Here is a 19,612-nt window from a genome sequence, read left to right as displayed (position 1 = left end):
GCTTTTTTTTTCCCCCTCACTTCACTTTTATAGTAAATCATCATCTTGGTTTTTTAAAAATTACTTTTAATAGAGTAATTGTTTTACAATGCTGTGTCAGTTTCTGCCATACAATAACGTGAATCAGCCATAAGTACCCACATGTCACTTCTCTCCTGAACTTCCCTCTCTCCCTCCCTACCCCACACCTCTAGATTGTCACAGAGCACTGGGTTGAGCTCCCTGTGTCATACAGCAACTTCCCATTAGCTATCTGTTTTACATATGGTAATGTATATGTTTCAATGCTACTCTCTCAATTTGTCCCATCCTCTCCTTCCCCCACTGTGTCCACAAATCTATTCTCTACGTCTACAGAGAAAAACAAATATTGTATAATCATACATAGGGAATCTAGAAAAATGGTGCTGATGAATCTATTTGCAAGGCAGGAATTGAAACATAGATATTACTATATTTTTTAAACACTATCCATTCATGACAGATTGAAGTGAAGTGAAAGTTGTTCAGTTGTGTCCAACTCTTTGTGACACCATGGACTATACAGTCCATGGAATTCTCCAGGCCAGAATACTGGAGTGGGTGGCCTTTCCCTTCTCCAGGGGATCTTCCCAACCCAGGGATTGAACTCAGGTCTTCTACATTGCAGGCAGATTCTTTACCAGCTGAGCCATGAGGGAAGCCCATGATAGACTAAATATAACAATAAAAAGAAAAAGCCTGGTCCTTTCCACAGACATTTGAGAAGCAATTCTTAAAGCACACATTGGGAAACATGTTCATGTCTAAAAGTATTTTTATAAAAAGCTCTTTGAGATCCAGCGGCCACTTTTGTCTGGGCTACTTTCTTGCCATTTCTCCAGTTGCATCCTGTATGCCAACTGAGTCAACTTGCTTTTCTGTGCCTCACATTTATCCAGGCTGTTTATTTGCATGATAAGCCTTTGTCCTTCTTGCCTGCCTGGTGCACTTTTCTTTATCCTTCCAAACCCAGCTCCAAAGTCTGGTTCTATAAAAGAAATCCTCAGGTTCCCATAAACATATCTTTGTTGTCTCTCTCTGCTTCCATGACATTCTGGTCAGCTTATCACAAAGTTGACTCCACTCTCTTGAATTATTTTCTTTACCACAAACATGCACCGTTCACCTGCAGTGTGCAGGCTATAGCAGGGTTCCCCAAACTCTGAGGTTGCCCGATGATCTGAGGTGGAGCTGATGTAATAATAATAGAAATAGAGTGCACAATAAGTGTAATGTGCTTGACTCATCCCTACGCCATCCCTCCACCCAGTCTGTGGAAAAGTCGTCTTCCATAAAACTAGTCTCTGGTGCCAAAAAAGTTGGGGACTGCTGATCTATAGTCTCACTGGTAGAAATAAATAAGTCCAAATTCTTGCTCTTGGGAATTCACTCTCTAGCAAACACAGCATCATCTACTAAGTAAGTATTCAAAATTTATTGTTTAACAGATTTAGTAAGATATAATTCTCATACAATTCACCTAATACCGTGGTGTTTAAAGTATTCCCAGAGTTGTATAACCATCACCACAATCAACTTTAGAGCATTCTCATCATCCCCCTAAACATGGACCCATTAGTAGTCTGTTCCTTTCCCTCTCACCCCACACTCCATCCCTGGAGGACCACTAATCCACTTTCTGTTTCTATAGGATTGCATGTTCTGGACTTCCCTATAAATTGAATTGTACAATATTTTTTTGGGTGCCTGTCTTATTTCACTTAGAATAATATTTTCCAAGATTCAACCACATTGTAGCATGTATCAGTACTTTATTCCTTTTACTGACAAATAATACTCCATTGCATGGGTATGCCATATTTTATTTATGCATTCATGAATTGATGAACATTTAGTTTGTTTCTACTTCTTGGCTAGTAAAAATAATACTATTGTGAACACTCATATACAAAGTTTTGCATGGAAATATGTTCTCATTTCTCTGTAGTATATACCTAGGAGGGGAATCGCTGGGTCACATGATGTAATGAGACCCTGCCAAAATATATTGACAGCAGCTAGCTCTTAGAATCTATGAGTGGGAAATTATCACAGATGTAATAAGCTAAGGATCTTGAGATGAGCTCATCTTTTACCTGGATGGGCCCTGAATCCAATGACAAGTGTTCTTGTAAGAGACAGGAAAAAATGATGAAAAAGCCATGTGAAGATGAAAACAGAGATGGTAGTTATGTAACTAAAAACTATGAAACACTTGGAGTCACCAAAAATGCGGAGGCAAGGAAGAAGTCTCACCTAGAGACTTCAGAGGAAGTATATCACTATCAATGGATTTTATTAAGTCTTCTGACCTCCAGAACTGTGAAAACATACATTTCTGTTTTTTAGGCTACCGAGTTTGCAGTCATTTGTTATGGCACCCCTAGAAAACTAATATATACGGCAAGGCTATTTTAATGTTTTGAGGAACTTCCAGACTGTTTTTGAAAACAGTCTGTACCGTTTTACATTCCTATTAGCAATGCATGGAGTTTCAGTTTTTCCATATCCTTGTCAATACTTCATATTATCTGTCTTTTTTGATTACAGCTATAGTATTGTGTGTGAAGTAGTATCTCTATTTTTTAAATTGAAATATAAGTGACATACAATAGTATGCTAGTTTCAAGTGTACTACGTAGTGATTTGACATTGGCACACATTAAGTGGTTACCAGGATAAACGTAGTAACCATCTGTACCTGTACAAAGTTTTTACAGTATTACTGATCATATTCCTTATGCTTATATATTATATCCCTGTGGTTTATTTATAACTGGAGGTTGTACCTCTTAACCTCCTTCACCAATTTTGCCCCCCAGCCTTCCCCTCTGGCAAGCACTTGTTTGTTCTCTGTATCTATGAATCTGTTTTTATTTAGTTTTGTTTGTAATTTCAGTTCAGTTTAGTTGCTCGGTCGTGTCCAACTCTTTGCGACCCCATGAACCACAGCATGCCAGGCCTCCCTGTCCATCACCAACTCCCTGAGCTTGCTCAAACTCATCTCCTTTGAGTCGGTGATGCCATCCAACCATCTCATTCTCTGTAGTCCCCTTCTCCTCCTGCCTTCAATCTTTCCCAGCATCAGGGTGTTTTCCAATGAGTCAGTTCTTTGCATCAGGTGGCCAAAGTATTGGAGTTTCAGCTTCAGCATCCATCCTTTAATGAATATTTAGGACTGATTTCCTTTAGAATTGACTGGTTTGATTTCCTTGCAGTCCAGGGGACTCTCAAAAGTTTTCTCCAACACCACAGAGTTCAAAAGCATCAATTCTTTGGTGCTCAGCTTTCTTTATAGTCCAACTCTCACATCCATACATGACTACTGAAAAAACCATAGCTTTGACTAGACAGACCTTTGTCAACAAAGTAATGTCTCTGCTTTTTAATATGCTGTCTAGGTTGATCATAGCTTTTCTTCCAAGGAGCAAGTGTCTTTTAATTTCATGACTGCAGTCACCATCTGCAGTGATTTTGGATCCCAAGAAAATAAATTCTGTCACTGCTTCCATTGTTTCCCCACCTGTTTGACATGAAGTGATGGGATGGATGCCATGATCCTAGTTTTCTGAATGTTGAGTTTTAAGCCAGCTTTTTCACTCTCCTCTTTCACTGTCATCAAGAGGCTCTTTAGTTTTGTAATTTAGATTCCAAATATAAGTGAGATCATATAGTAACATTTGTTTTTCTCTGACTAATTTCACTTAGCATAATACCCTCTAGGTCCATCCATGGTATCACAAATCGCAATATTTCGTTTTCATCTTTTATGTCTAACATTCCATTGTGTGTATGTGTATATGCCACATCTTTAACCATTCATCTATCAGTGGACACTTAGGTTGCTTGCCATATCTTAGCTACTGTAAATAATGCTATAATGAACATTGATGTGCATATATATTTCTGAATTAGTGTTTGTTTTATTCAGGTAAATAACTAGAAATGAAATTTCTGGATTATTAGGCAATTCCAGTTTTTAATTTTTTGAGGAACCTTCACACTCACACTGTTTTCCATAGTGACTGCACCAACATACAGTCCCATAAACAGTGCACAAGGGGTCTCTCCGGTCTACATCCCCACCACTTGTTGTTTGTTGTCAACTGAGTTTTAGTTTGTATTCCCCTGATGCTTAATCATGTTTAGCATCTTTTTCATGTGTTTATTGGCCATTTATGTATCTTTGGAGATATGTCTATACAGATCTTTTGCTCATTTTTCAAATTAGACTGTTTTCATTATCAGTTTATGATTATTTTGTTATCTATACAAATTTTCCTGATCTTATATAATAATTTGCAAATATTTTCTCCCATTCTGTGGGTTATGTTTTCACTTTTTTATGTTGTCCTTTGAAGCAAAAAAGCTTGTAGTTCTAATGTAGAACTTATTTTTCTTTTTTTGTCACTTGAGCTTTTGGTGTCATATCTAAGAACCTCTCATTTAATCAAGGTCATGAAGATATACTCTATTTTCTTATGAATTTTATTTAGGAATATAATCCACTTGAGTTCATTTTTATGTGCATTATGAAGAAGAAATCCAATTTTATTTTTTTTCAGGTTGATATCCAGTTTTCTGGCATCCTTTGTTTTAACAACCTTGTCAAAATTCACTGACCATAAGTCTGAGGGTCTATTACTGCACTTTTCAATTCTATTTCATTTACCTATTTGTTATCCTTATTTTAGTTGCGTCCTTTCTTATCACATACTTTTTTTATTACTATAGCATTTTAGGAAGCTTTAAAATTGGAATATGAGTTCTCTTTGTCCTTTTATAAGATTACTCTATTAGTCTCTTTAATTCCCACGTGAATTTTAAGGCCAGCTTGTCAATTTCTGCCAAAAAAAATAAAAAATGCCAGCTGGGATTATGATGGAAAGCAAACAGTGACAATGTTGTCACTTATTCATCTGACTCTTTGTGACCCCATGGACTGTAGCCCATGAGTTTCCTCTGTCCATGGAATTCTCCAGGCAAGAATACTAGAGTGGGTTGCCATCCCTGTCTCCAGGGGATCTTCCTGACCCAGGGATCAAACCTGTGTCTCCCACATTGCAGACAATCTTTACCATCTGAGTCACCAGCAAAGCAGGGATTGTGGTAAATCTATAGATTACTTAGACAAGGTTATCATTTTAATAATATTAAATCTGCTGATCCAAGAGCATGAAATACCTTTCAATTTAGTCTTTCACAATATTTTGTAGTTTCAGAGTATAAGTTTTATTTTTTTCTTTAATTTATTCTTAATATATTTTTTTGATTTTGTCACAAATGGAATTATCTTAATTTCATTTTCTGATTATACATTGGTAGTATATATTGATAGGGACTTTGTTTTTGAATGCAGCGGGTGTGGGTTTGATCCCTGATCAGGTAGCTAAGGTCTCACATACCTTGCCTCACCACAAAACAGAAGCAATATTGTAAAAAATTCAATAAAGATGAGAAAAAATACAACTGATTGTTGTATATTCACATTGTATACTGCAGGCTTTCTGGACTTGTTTATTAGCTCTGATAGTTTGGTGTGTATGTGTGGATTCCTCAGGATTTTCCAAATATAAAATGACATTATCTGCAAAAAAGAGATAATTTTATTTCTTCCTATTCAGTCTGGATGTATTTCTATTTTTTTTCCCTTGCCTAACTGCCCTGGTTAAAACTTCTTTAAAATGTCACATTAAAATGGCAACACTAGACATCCTTGATTTTCCTTATTCTAGAGGGAAAATATGTCTTTCATCATTAAGTATGATATTAGCTATAGGTTTTTTGTGCATATAATCTATTCTTAGCTTCTTCCATGGATTATGTATTATGAACAAATGGGATTTTTATTGTGAAGAGGTGTTGCGTTTTGTCAAATGTTTTTTCTGTATTTATTGAGAGGATCATATGGCTTTTATTTTTTATGCTATAGATTTTTTTATTCATTAATTGATTTTTGTATGTTAAAATTACCTTACATTCCTGGGACAAATCTCATTTGTTCATAGTGTATAATTCTTTTTATATATTGCTGTCTTCAGTTTGCTAATATTTTTCTAGGAATTTTTCTCAATATGTAAAAGATATTGGTCTCTTGCAATGTCTTCATCAGATTTTGGTATCAGGTAATAATACTGGCCTCCTAAAATGACTTGGAGTTTGTTTCCTCACCTTCTAATTCTTTAAATATTTGGCTGCTGCTGCTAAGTCGCTTCAGTCGTGTCCGACTCTCTGCGACCCCATAGACGGCAGCCCACCAGGCTCCGCCGTCCCTGGGATTCTCCAGGCAAGAATACTGGAGTGGGTTGCCATTTCCTTCTCCAGTGCATGAAAGGGAAAAGTGAAAGTGAAGTCGCTCAGTCGTATCTGACTCTTCGCGACCCCATGGACTGTAGCCCATCAGGCTCCTCCGTCCATGGGATTTACCAGGCAAGAGTACCGGAGTGGGGTGCCATTGCCTTCTCCAAAATATTTGGCAGAACTCACCAAAGAAGCCATCTGACCTGGAGCCTTAATAAATGATTTTTAAATTATTTATTCAATATCATTTCATGTTACAGATCTATTTAGATTTTCTATTTCACTTTGAGTCAATATGGGTAGTTCGTTTTTCTAAAAGTTTGTTATGTCATCTAATCTGATACTTAATTTTGTAGAATGCAGATGTTTACAGTGTTCCCCTTATTTCTGTAAACCCTAGTGATGTCTTCTCTCTCACACCTATTAATTTCAGCCTTTTTTTCTTGACCAAATAGATAATTTTTTTTCTTTTGCAAAACATTTCATTGATTTTGTTTTCCTGTTTGACTTCTTTCTAAATTTCTTATTTACTTTCTTCTGCTTTGGAGGGTTTAACTTGCTCTTTATACACACACATATTTAATTTTTTTATGTTGGCAAGTCATGTCATTAATTTGAGATTCTTCTTCATTTTTTAATATGGACACTTATAAATTTCCCTCTAAGCACTGCTTTAGCTGCATCCAGTAAGTTTTAGTATTGATTTTATCTCAAAGTACTTTCTAATTTTGCTTGTAATTTTTGACCCATTTATTATTTGTTTTGTGCCTAATTTCCCATAATTATAGATTTCTAAGTGTCTTTTTATTATACATTTCTAATTTCATTCCATTGTAATCTAAGACTATGCTTTGTATGATCTCAATCTTTTTAAATTTATCGTGTCTTGTTTTATGTGCTAACATATGGTCTATCTTAGAGAATGTTCCATGTGCTCTTGAAGAATGTGTATTCTCCTATTTATATAGTGGTGTTTAAGTCTTCTATTTCCTTGATCTTTTGACTATTTGAGAATTTATTTTTAATTTTAATAAATACATTTAAAATATAATACATTAATTCTGTTTTTCCATTTCTCATAAAAACAGTAAAATAAGAAATAATTTGGCATAATCAATGGGTGGATGATCTTCTCTTTTCCAGATTACAGCTGGACTAATGGCTGCTTTCTACTCACAGGATTCACCAAATATCCCTTCCCTTGCCTCAATCAAACAAACAGTTCTAGGTCAGAGGACAAAAGACTGCTTAACCGAATACCCCAGTGTACAAGTCAGTGAGAATCAGAGCTCAGTTTACTTAATTTTCATCAGTAGTCTAGGTTAATGTCCGTGGGGGCTTAGTTGACATAGAACATTCCAATGAAAAGCAACAGAATACACATTCTTTTTAAGTGTACATGAAACATTCTCCAGGATAGATCACATTCTGGGCCATAAAACAAGTCTCAGTAAATTTAAGAAAACTGAGGTCATAAACAAGCATCTTTTTTCCAACTACAAGAGAAAAATCTAAAAAAATAAAAACACATGGAGGCTAAACAATATGCTACTAAATGTCCAATGGACCAAAGACAAAATCACAAAAAAATCTAGAGGCAAATGAAAGTGAAAGCATGATGATCCAAAGTCTATGGGATGCAGCAAAAACAGCTCTAAGATGGAACTTCAGAGCAATATAATCTTACCTCAGGAAATCAAAAAATTCCAAATAAACAACCTAATCTTATACCTAAAGCAACTAGAGAAAGAAGAGCAAGCAAAACCCAAAGTTAGCAGAAGGAAAAAAATCACAAAGCTCAGAGAAGAAATAAACAAAATAGATATGAAGAGAACAATAAACAAAATCAATGAAACTAAAATCTTGTTTTTTGAAAAGATAAAGAGAGCAGGAATCAATAAAATTAGAACTGGAAAAAAAAGTTACCGCAGAAATACAAAGGATCATAAGAGACTATTATAAGCAACTATGTGCAATAAAATGGACAACCTGGAAGAAATGGACAAATTCTTAGAACATGACAATCTCTCAAAACTGAACCAGAAAGAAATAGAACATGTGAACAGATCAATCACAATTACTGAAATTGAAACTGTGATTTAAAAAGTCCCAAAAAACAAAAGTCAAAGACCAGATTCACAGGTGAATTCTATCAAATATTTAGAAGCGTTAACACACATCCTTCTGAAACTATTCCAAAAAAACTTCAGAGGAAGGAACACTCCTAAATTGACTCTATGAGACCATCATCACCCTGATACTAAAATCAGAAAAAGGTATCACAAAAAAATAAAATTACAGACCAATATCACTGATGAACATAAATGCAAAAATCTTCAACAAAATATCAGCAAACCAAATACAACACATTAAAAGGATCTTACACTATGATTAAGTGAGATTTATGTACTCACTTAGATGTAAGTACTTTTCAGTATCTACAAATCAATCAGTGTTATACACCGCATTAACAAACTGAAGAATGAAAACCATTTGATCATCTCAATAGATTCAGGAAAAGCTCTTCACAAAATTCAACACCCATTTATGATAAAAACTGGACTTTAGAACTTACTTACAAGGTATGTGATATTGAACAATTTGCTTACCTTCTTTGTTCCTCTGTCTTTCAATCTGGAAGTCAGACATGAAAACAAATTTTACAGGATTGTAATAAATGTTAAACTACATGGCACATAATAGCACTCTCCTCAAGTAGTAGATTAAAATGTACAAATAACAGTCCTTACCTTCTCACTCTGAATTCTTTTTACCCTCAAACTCTCAGAAGAAAGAATTTGAGCTCATTCTGAAGCCAAAATTGCTGACCTTGTCTTCTCAACCTGTCCAGTACCTGCAAACAACTGGTACTGGTAGGCAAGGATGGGTAAGAGTGGAGTCAAACATCTTCCTGTTTCTTTGGCTATCAGCTAGAATTCCACTGTGAATGGATCGATCACCTGGTTCCATACAGCTGCTTGACATTAGCATCTTATCCCTGTAACACTCAAGTTCTCCATGATGTTTTATATTCTAAGCACCACCTCTGCATGTACTGCTACCTGAAGCCAGGATCACTCTCCTGCCTCTTTCTGTTGCTGCTGTACTTCTTCCATTTATTCAGGTTACTGAAATCCCCAAATTCTTAGGATTCACCCAGCTAAATAATGTAGAGTAAACACTGAATTCCAGGGTCATATTGACAGTGTTAATAATATGCAATAGATATCTGACACTTCAGGGAACTTAGTTTCTCAACAGTGATCCAGACAGTTCCTTAATCTAGGTCAGATGACAAATCGATCATTAACCTCATTCTTATGGACTTGTTCTTCCCCAAAATGAGCTGTTATAAATAATTATCTGTTATCTGGCATTTTATCAACAAATACCATTCATTAACTAACATGTTCACTGCCAGTTCAATGATAATTATCATAGTGATAACCCGTATCACTAAAAATCTTGAAATTACTTCAGAATACAGAGTGACAGAAAGTAAGAGAAAAAAAAAGTATGAGGGACAGTGAAATAGATCAAATAATACTCAGCATGTTTTAATAATAAAGGTACAACACATTTCTGTGATGTCCTCAAAACCCCATCCCACTTACAGAAATACCCCATGTAATACTTCGAAATGGAGCTCCTATATTAGGAAAATCAAAATAGAGTTGGCTGGATCTTCCCAAAATGTATGCTGGCACCCCCCCCCCCTAAAATCATAACATGGAACCATCCAGAGCATTGGTCAGTAGAAGTGGAACAAACTTACCTAATCCTGAAAGAAAGAACATGTCAGTGTCTATTATTATAGACACCACACTACACTTTAAGGAAACAACCCCTCTTTCTTTGACCCTGAGACTTTTCATAAATAGTCAGAAATCTTTTCTGACACATAGCATGGCAAAGATCTAAACAGAAAATAAAAAGAAAACTGATACAGTAACTTTTCATCTGGGTTTGATATTATTTTTGTTGTTTAAAGATGATACCACAACAGAACTGCTGCCCTATTGGGCATATAGTATACATTTTGGTTTGATTAAAAAGGCTGAGGAAATGTGACAGATGTCAAAAGAAATGTCTGTTCAACCTGACAACTTTCTCTGCCTTTCTCTCTCTTTAGATTTTCTGTGGGAGCTTATTTGTTTATAGACACTCTGCCTTAATATGTGCAGCTTCCCCTGAGAACTGGTACCCCTTTTCCAGTAATGGTGGAGCCACTTGCGAGTTACTGCACTAGAATGAATGGGACACAAAACCAAGACCATCTTATTCCCCAAAATGATATGTGAAAAGAAGCAACACAAGATGTTTATCTTCATGAGCCCGTGCTCAAATGGAGAACCACACACAACTCATAGGAGACATGCCGAGAAAGATATCAGAATATACAATTAAAATTTGGAACTGGTTTTTCTGCCAGTACAGTACTGGCACAAAGACATATAGATCAATGGAACTGAATAGATAGCCCAGAAATAAACCCACACACGTATAGTCAATCTATGACAAAGGAGGTGACAATACACAATGGAAAAAAGATAGTCATTTCAAGAAGTGGTATATTGGGAAAACTGGACAGCTACATACAAAAGAATAAAATTAGAACATTCTCTAACACGACATACAAAAATAAATTCAAACTAGATTAAAGAATGCAAGACCAGGTACTATAAAACTCCTAAAGGAAAACATAGGTAGAACCTTCTTTTACATAAATTACAGCAATATTTTTTCAGATACATCTCCCCAAACAAACAACAGAAATAAAAACAAAAATTTTAACATGTGGCCTAATTAAACTTAAAGCTTTTTCATAGTAAAGGAAACTACAAACAAAATGAAAACACAACATACAAACTGGGAGAAAATATTTGCAAACAATGTGACCAATAGGAGATTAATTTCCAAAATATAAAAACAGGATATACAGCTCAATTAAAAAAAATCATAAAATGGGTAGATCTAAACAGATATTTCTCCAGAGAAGACAAATAGATGGCCAACAGGCACATGAAAAGATGCTCAATATCACTAATTATTAGAGAACTGCAAATCAAATCTATAATGAGATATTACTTCCACTGGTTAGAAGTGAAAGTGAAGTCACTCAGTCATGTCTGACTCTCTGCGACCCCATGGACTGTAGCCTGCCAGGCGCCTCCGTCCATGGAATTTTCCAGGCAAGAGTGCTGGAGTGGGTTGCCGTTTCCTTCTCCAGCAGATCTTCCTGACCCAGGGATCAAACCCAGGTCTCCCGCATTGCAGGCAGCCACTTTACCGTCTGAGCCACCTGGGAACCCCATATACTTATTTATTTGGCTGTGCCAGGTCTTAGTTGTAGCATGTAGGATCTTAGTTCCCCAACCAGGGATCAAACCTGGGCTCCCTGCCTTGGGAGGACAGGAGTCTCAGCCACTGGACCACCAGGGAAGTTCCTGGTTAGAATGACCACCAAAATGTTTACAAATAGTAAATGGAGAGGGTTTGGAGAAAAGAAACCCTCCTGCACTGTCAGAGGGAATGTATTAACAAATTGGTGTATCCACTATGGAGAACAGTATGGAGGTTCCTTAAAAACAACTAAAAATTGAGTTATCATACGATCCAGTGATTCCACTCCTGGGCCTATGTGGAAAAGTTGAAAACTATAATTCAAAAAGATACATGTACCCTTATGTTCATAGCAGTACTCGTAGCCAAGGCATGAAAGGATTGAGAGACTGCCATTTACAGCAACATGGATGGACCTAAATTATCATTCTAAATGAAATCAGAGAAAGACAAATATCATATGATATCACTTATTTCTGGATCTAAAAAATGACCCAAAGGAACTTATTTACAAAGCAGAAATAGACTTATAGACATAGAAAATAAATGTATGGTTACCAAAGGGGAAAGGGAGAGGAGGGATAAATTAGGAATCTGAGATTAAAATATGTTGTTGTTGTATAGTCGCTAATTCGTGTCTGACTCCTTGTGACCCCAGGGACTGACTGTAGCCTCCTCTGTCAATGGGATTTCCCAGGCAAGAATACTGGAGTGGGTTGCCATTTCCTTCTCGAGGAGATTAAAATATACACACTACTATATATAAAATAGATAACCAACAAGGACTACTGTAAGCACAGAGGACTGCATTCAGTATCTTTTAATAACTGATAATGAAAAGAATCTAAGGAATCTGAAAAAAGAATCTAATAACCTGTAATGAAAAAGAATACAAATAAATTATTGAATCACTTTGCTGTACACTTCAAGGTGTACAGCAGGTGGCGCTAGTGGTAAAGAACCCACCAGCCAATACAGATTAGACATAAGACACGCTGGTTTGATCCCTGGGTCAGGAAGATCCCCTGAAGAAGGGAATGGCAACCCACTCCAGTATTCTTGCCTGGAGAATTCCGTGGACAGAGGAGCCTGGCAGACTACAGTCCATAGGGTCACACAGAGTCGGACACGACTGAAGTGACTTAGCATGGCAGCTGTACACCTAAAACATTATAAATCAGCTATATTTCAATAGAATTTTTTTTTTAAAGAAAATTTTGAAATTGAAATTTTGAAACTCCTGGAATCCTTCTGTGTTATAATGACTATGACTTTTGAATAAAAGGAGCATGGCATTTTTTGAAAATTAGAAGGCCACCATGATGCATTTTTGAAGTTTCTGAGGACCTCTCCCACTTTGTTGTGTCAGATGGGCATGCTACATTGGTCAGGTCATATTCTTAAAGCTAGGTGGCTCAGGGTCACTGAGGGTGTGGTCATACTGACAAAGGAGAGCCATAAAACTTTAGGAAAGCTCCTGATATCTGCATGGGCATAGAGGCTTCGGTAGCATCAGCAGATCCGGAAAGATCCTGCTATATTTACAGATGGTACTGATGGTAACGAATCAAGAAAATCTACTCCAGAGGATACCCTGTGAGAGTTATGAATAGGACAGACTGACCAGCTTTCAGTTAGTTTAGTGGAGAAAGTGCAGAGCTACATAATCACATGCCTGATTTCTTAAACCCAGGTTCTAAAGAGGTGGAGAAGATAGATTCCCAGATGAACAGCCAAAAGGGACAAGTAAGCCAGAAGACCAGGATGATCAGACAATTACTAAAAGAATTAAAATGTACTAGGAAGGGCAATAAACATCAGAAAGGCCAAGTGTGTGAGCAAGTCCTGAGCTTATACTCTTGTGTAGCAATGGGAAATAATCTGGGCAAAGCAAACAAGGGACAAGTCTATTGCAAAGTGTAAGCTCTGGGCTTCCACTGCAAGCACACTAGCTCTGAGCAACACCCGCTATCACCAGTGCAGAGAGGGCAAGAAAGACCCAATCCCCAAAGGAAATATTTCAGATCAAGAGAAAGCTCAGTAGGCTCTGCCTTGATCACTCATCCTATGCAGTGCATTCTTGTTCTCCTGCATTGTAGACTTGCAGTAATTCATACCTGGAACTGTGTAGGTTGTGAACGTGGCTCTTCACAGCTAACAGTATCCTTCTTTATGGGAACTGGAATCACAGTGATGGCTGTGTGCCTGTGGATCTAGGGTCACCCAAAAAGCAAAAGGAAATCCAGACTGAGCATCATTTCTGGCTTAGTAAGACCTTGGAAAGTGCTTTCTGAATAATTTTCTCTTCAACTGTATGATGGCTGAATTCAGACATTGTGAGTCTCGATGTTTGGACAAAATTTGATTTGGTTAAGTGAACTCTAACTTTCCAACCAAAAAGAGTAAGTCCTGTTTAAGCTGTTTAACATTTTTAAATTCTTAAAGCAAAACAGTTTTCTTATTACCTTTGAAATTCATATTTTTGTACACATTGCTCAATATCATCTATTAACTGTTTACACACAGCCACAAGTTTCCAAAACTATTTTTGTTCTACTAAACTTATATTGTAAAACGTGCACAGAATAAAACATTTTAAAAATAAAATCTATATCATTTTGTTATAGTCAATAATTCCTTTTTAAAATGGTTTGAATTTCTTCACAATAATCAGTATGTTTTTTTCAGAGAAAATAAATGTCTCATATATGAACTATACTACAATACAGTCTCTTCATTAAAAAAAAAAAAAAAAACTACAAGCACGTTTTAAAATATAATCCTTTACTTGCCTTATAAAGATAAAGCTCCGAAGAGGTAACTTGGGAAAGCAAAATGTTTTTCCTGGTTAGCTAAGGATTTTTCATACAGTTCCTCTACTGCCCTCTAAAGTTCAAGAGCAACATGACAACTCTCCTTGGAAGGCAGTAATTTATTCATTTGAAATACCAGAATTACTGAGACCCCAAAGAGAATGAGGTCCATTAGTTCCCAGTCTCAGTGCAGTGTGGCAAGGCACATCTGCTTTAATGCAAGGTCTACAATTGAGAAGACTTGATATAGAATAGAGAACTTAGAAGATAGGCTATCTTATCCCTGATGCCAGAGTTATTAAATGGGTCCCTATTTTTCATATTTTAATACATGACCTAATCACACTAGTAGCCAGACATTTGCATTTTAAAACGTTCAATCCTTTGGGATGTTTCTAAATTGTGTTTTTGTGCTTTTATGTAACTTATGCCATAATTATGACAGTGATGCATTACAAGGAAAGAATTGGAGACCGTGCAGGTAATACTGAGAATGGCATCTAAGAAACAGTACATAAACTATGTTTCAGAACATGTTCTATGTTGCTTCACAGGATCATCTTACTAGTGTATGCTGGGACATGTGAAGTCTGGGATCTTTAAGTGCTGTCAGACTCTTAAACCTGAGGATAGATTGCACTGTTCCAGAGAAGGAAAACAAGATATGGGCAAAAAGAAGGCCTTGTGGAACCATCTGGAAGAGGTAGGACATGGGGGGGAACTCCCTCTTGTTTGTTTTTTTTACACTGAAAGTGTGGCAGGGAGTAAAGGAAGAAAGACAGGAATAAAGGAAGGGAAGAAAAAGGGGAAAGCAACAATTCAGGGAATATAAAGCAATATAGAACATTTATCGTGCCCCCACTTTTCACTCCGTACTTCTATTTGTTCACATAAACATGTAAGGTGTTACTTATATTTTAACAGATGAAAGCTGGTTTGTTCTGGTCATATAGGTGTTAAGTGGCAGAGCCAAGTACAGAAAGGAAAGGCAACTGGATGTGGCTTATCTTGCGTCTCTCAATGCTTTGACCAGATAACCTCCTGGGTCCCAGAGAGCAAGCGTAATTACGAATTCAAAGAGCCTTTGTTGACACACTGAAAAGTCACAGGGAGGAAGTGTGTTACAAGAGCATTCTTGGCCAGATTCCTGATTCAAGGCCCAGGTACTAATAAAAAAGATTAACAAATAGACTGCCCTCTCCGGAAGCCTGTACTCATTGGGATACTACTAACAACTCCAGCTGTCTATCAGCAGGTTGACACGGATGAATAGCTAGGGCTGAGTATCAATGCTTTCAGTTCTGTGATTCTCAAAATGTGGTCCCTAGACCAGCAGCATCAGCATCACATGGGAATTATTATAAATGTCAGCACTTCTCCACTCTCAGATCCATTAAGTAATAATTTCTGAAGTGAGGCCCAGAAACCTGTGTTTTAGCGAGCTCTGCAGGGGACTTAGGGGCATGCTCAAGTTTGAGAATTAGATTTGGACAAGTCCTTTACTTTGTGTAGAGCATGTTCTGGGTTCTTTTTACCATCAGGTGAGTTTAAGGGGTCCTGCTGTAGGTACTGAGGGAAAACTTTTGCTGTAGACTTAATAAAATGCTCTGTTCTCCTGGAGGAAGGTAACTCAAATCCCCTTTCCTTGTGTTAGCTGTGAATTGATTGAAATTAGGACAGTAAACTACCATTTCTAAGGTCCTAATTGATTTCCTAATTGGGTAGAGGAAAGAGATTAGGCAATTAGGGAATTACAAAGAAATGGAAAGACATCCCATGTTCTTGGATTGGAACAATCAATGTTGTTTATATGGCCATATTACCTAAAGCAATCTATAGATTTAATGTGATCCCTATCAAATTACCCATGGCATTTTCCACAGAACTAGAACAAATCATCCTAAAGTTTATATGGAAGCATGAAAGACCCAGAATTGCTAAAGCAATTCTGAGGAAAAAGAATAAAACAGGAGACATAACCATCCCAGATGTCAGATTATATTACAAAGCTACAGTAATCAAAGGGCTTCCCATGTGGCGCTAGTGGTAAAGAACCTGCCTGCCAATACAGGAGATTCAAGAAACATGGGTTCGATTCCTGGGTGAGGGAGATCTCCTAGAGGAGGGCATGGGGACCCACTCCAGTATTCTTGCCAGGAGAATCTCATGGACTGAGAAGCCTGGAGAGCTATAGTCCATAGGGTCACAAAAAGTCAAACATGACTGAAGTGACTTAGCATGAATGCACAGTAATCACAACAGTGTGGTACTGGCAGAAAAACAGTCACATGGATTGATGGAACAAAATTGAGAGCTCAGAAATAAACCCACACTCCTACAGTCAATTAATCTTCAACAAAGGAGGCAAGAATATACAACAGGAAAAAGTCTCTTCACCAAGGGATGATGGGAAAGTTGTAAATCAATAAAATTAGAACACACCCTCACACCAAACAAAAAATAAAATAAACTCAAAATGACTTATAGACTTAAACATAAGATATGACACCAAAAACTCCCAGAAGAGAACATAGGAAAACATTCTCTGACATAAATTATACCAATGTTTTCTTAGGGCAGTCTCCCAAGGCAATATAAATAAAAGCAAAAATAGCAAATGGGATGTAATTGAACTTAGAAACTTTTCCACAGCAAATGAAACTATAAACAGAATGAAAAGACTACCTATGGAATAGGAGAAAACATTTGCAAACAACCTGACTGACAAGGGCTTAATCTTCAAACAGCTCAAAAGCAACAAAAAACCCAGTTGAAAAATGGGCAGTAAAACTAAACAGACATTTCTCCAAAGAAGATACATGAAAAAGCACATGAAAAAGATGTTCAACATTGCCAACTATTATAAAAATGCAAATCAAAACTATAAAGAGATGCCACCTCACACTAGTCAGAATGCTGCTGCTGCTGCTGCTAAATCGCTTCAGTCGTGTCTGACTCTGTGCCACCCAATAGATGACAGCCCACCAGGCTCCCCCGTCCCTGGGATTCTCCAGGCAAGAACACTGGAGTGGGTTGCCATTTCCTTCTCCAATGTATGAAAGTGAAAAGGGAAAGTGAAGTCACTCAGTCGTTTTCAACTCTTAGCAATCCCATGGTCTGCAGCCTACCAGGCTCCTCCATCCGTGGGATTTTCCAGGCAAGAGTACTGGAGTGGGGTGCCATTGCTAGTCAGAATGGCCATCATCAAAATGTCAACAACTAGATGTCCATTGACAGATGAATGGGTAAATATGGTGAGGTACATACAGACGATGGAATGTTACTCAACCAGAAAAGGGAACAAATTTGAGTCTGTTGAAATGAGGTGGATGAACCTGGTTGTATAGAGTGAAGTAAGTCAGAGAGAAAAAAATATATATATCACGTCAATGCATATATATGGAATCTAGAAAAATGGTACTGATGAATCTATTTGCATGGCAGGAACAGAGACCCATATGAAGAGGATGGTCTGTGGACACAGCAGGTGAAGGAGAGGGTGGGACAAATCAAGAGTGTAGCTTTGGCATACATACACCACCACCTGTAAAATAGAAAACTAGGGGGAAGCTGCTGTATAACACAGGGAGCCCAGCCCAGTGGTCTGTGACAACCTTGAGGGAGTGGGATGTGGGGATAGGAGGGAGGTTCAAGAAGGAGGGGACACACAGGGATACACACACACACTTACATACATACTTATGGTTGATTCACGTTGTTATACGGCAAAACCAACACAACATTGTTAAGTAATTATCCACCAATTAAAAATGAAAAAAAAAAGTATACAAACGATAAATGCTGGAGAGGTTAGAGCAAAAGCAAACCCTCCTACACTGTTGGTGGGACTGTAAACTGGTACAACCACTATGGAAAATAGTATAGAGGTTCCTTAAAAAAATAAAAGTAGAGCTACCATATAATCCAGCAATCCCAATCCTGGGCACATACTCAGACAAAACTGTAATTGAGAAAGGTACATGCACCTCAATGTTCACTGCCGCACTATTTACAATACCAAGATATGAAAGCAACCAAAATCACCATCAACAGAGGAATGACTAAAGAAGACGTAGTACATATATACAATGAAATACTACTCAACCATAAAAATAATGAAGTACTGCCATTTGTAGTAATGTGGATGAACCTAGAGATTATAAACAGTGAAGTAAGTCAGAAAAATAAAGACAAAGACAAATCCCATATGATATCACTTATATGTGGAATCTAAAATAAGACACTAATGAACTTATCTATGAAATAGAAGCAAACTCATAGGCATAGAGAACACACTTGTGGTTGCCATGGTAGAGGGGGTGGGAGAGGGATGGAGTGGGAATTTGGGATTAGTAGATGCAAACTATTATATATAAAATGGATAACCATAAGGTCCTATTATATAGCACAGGGAACTATATTAAATATCCTGTGATAAACAAGAATGTCTAACTGAATCACTTCGCTGCATGGTAGAAATTAACACAACATTATACAACAACTATACTTACTTCAATTTTAAAAATTTAGGGAATTAGGTAAGAACGATGAGAAAATTACTGATGGTCTTTCTCTCTAAAGTTCTTGAAGTTAGGTATTTTATATATTGTCATGATTATATTAATGGAGCTGAACGACTTTCCTTGTATTTTGATATTGTGCTCATAAACATTTGTATAAACTAGTTTCTGCAGGTTGTGGAAGAGGGACACTCAGTCCACTTGATTTGCTTTTTCACAAAGGCTTTATGATCACTATATAATTTTAATCCCATATTATATTTGCCAGACAGGTATGTCACTGCTTCCATTTCACAGGTGAGGACATAGGTTCTTACAGCTACTGGCTCAGCTGTGGGATGAGATTCAAACAGAATGCCTTCTGTCCTTGAATGCGACATTCAAATGGGTAAAGTCCATGATATCCTTTTGGAGGCAGACGATGTATCATACTTAGTTTTATATCCCTAGAACTATCTAGTAAAGCATCTGATTACCTGATATGGAAGATCATTAAACAGATTTCCCGACAAAAGCATGTATATTTACTATTATAGTTTGCATTTAGAGAAAGGAAATAGAAAACACAAATCAACCAGTTTTATGAATGAGAAAATCAATCTTGTTGTGTTCATC

The 19,612-nt window shown here is 37.0% G+C and overlaps 1 long non-coding RNA gene across 2 annotated transcripts in view; it reads right to left on the bottom strand.

The window, feature by feature from the left end:
* The window catches only part of LOC145528964 (uncharacterized), a 174,294-nt gene that overhangs the window by 8,436 nt on the left and 146,246 nt on the right, over positions 1–19,612 (bottom strand). For both annotated transcript variants that reach the window (XR_014070822.1, XR_014070826.1), the window contains exons 2-3: positions 8,931–8,955; positions 5,427–5,608 (exon numbers count right to left, since the gene is read on the bottom strand). This is a non-coding gene — a long non-coding RNA (uncharacterized LOC145528964). The remainder of the gene's footprint in view (positions 1–5,426; positions 5,609–8,930; positions 8,956–19,612) is intronic.

This window comes from Giraffa tippelskirchi, chromosome 1 (assembly GCF_054371585.1).
Source record: "Giraffa tippelskirchi isolate mGirTip1 chromosome 1, T2T-mGirTip1v1.2.pri, whole genome shotgun sequence".
Classification (NCBI taxonomy): Eukaryota; Metazoa; Chordata; class Mammalia; order Artiodactyla; family Giraffidae; genus Giraffa; species Giraffa tippelskirchi.
Note: the sequence above shows the minus strand (reverse complement) of the source record. Positions and strands in the feature narration are given on the sequence as shown.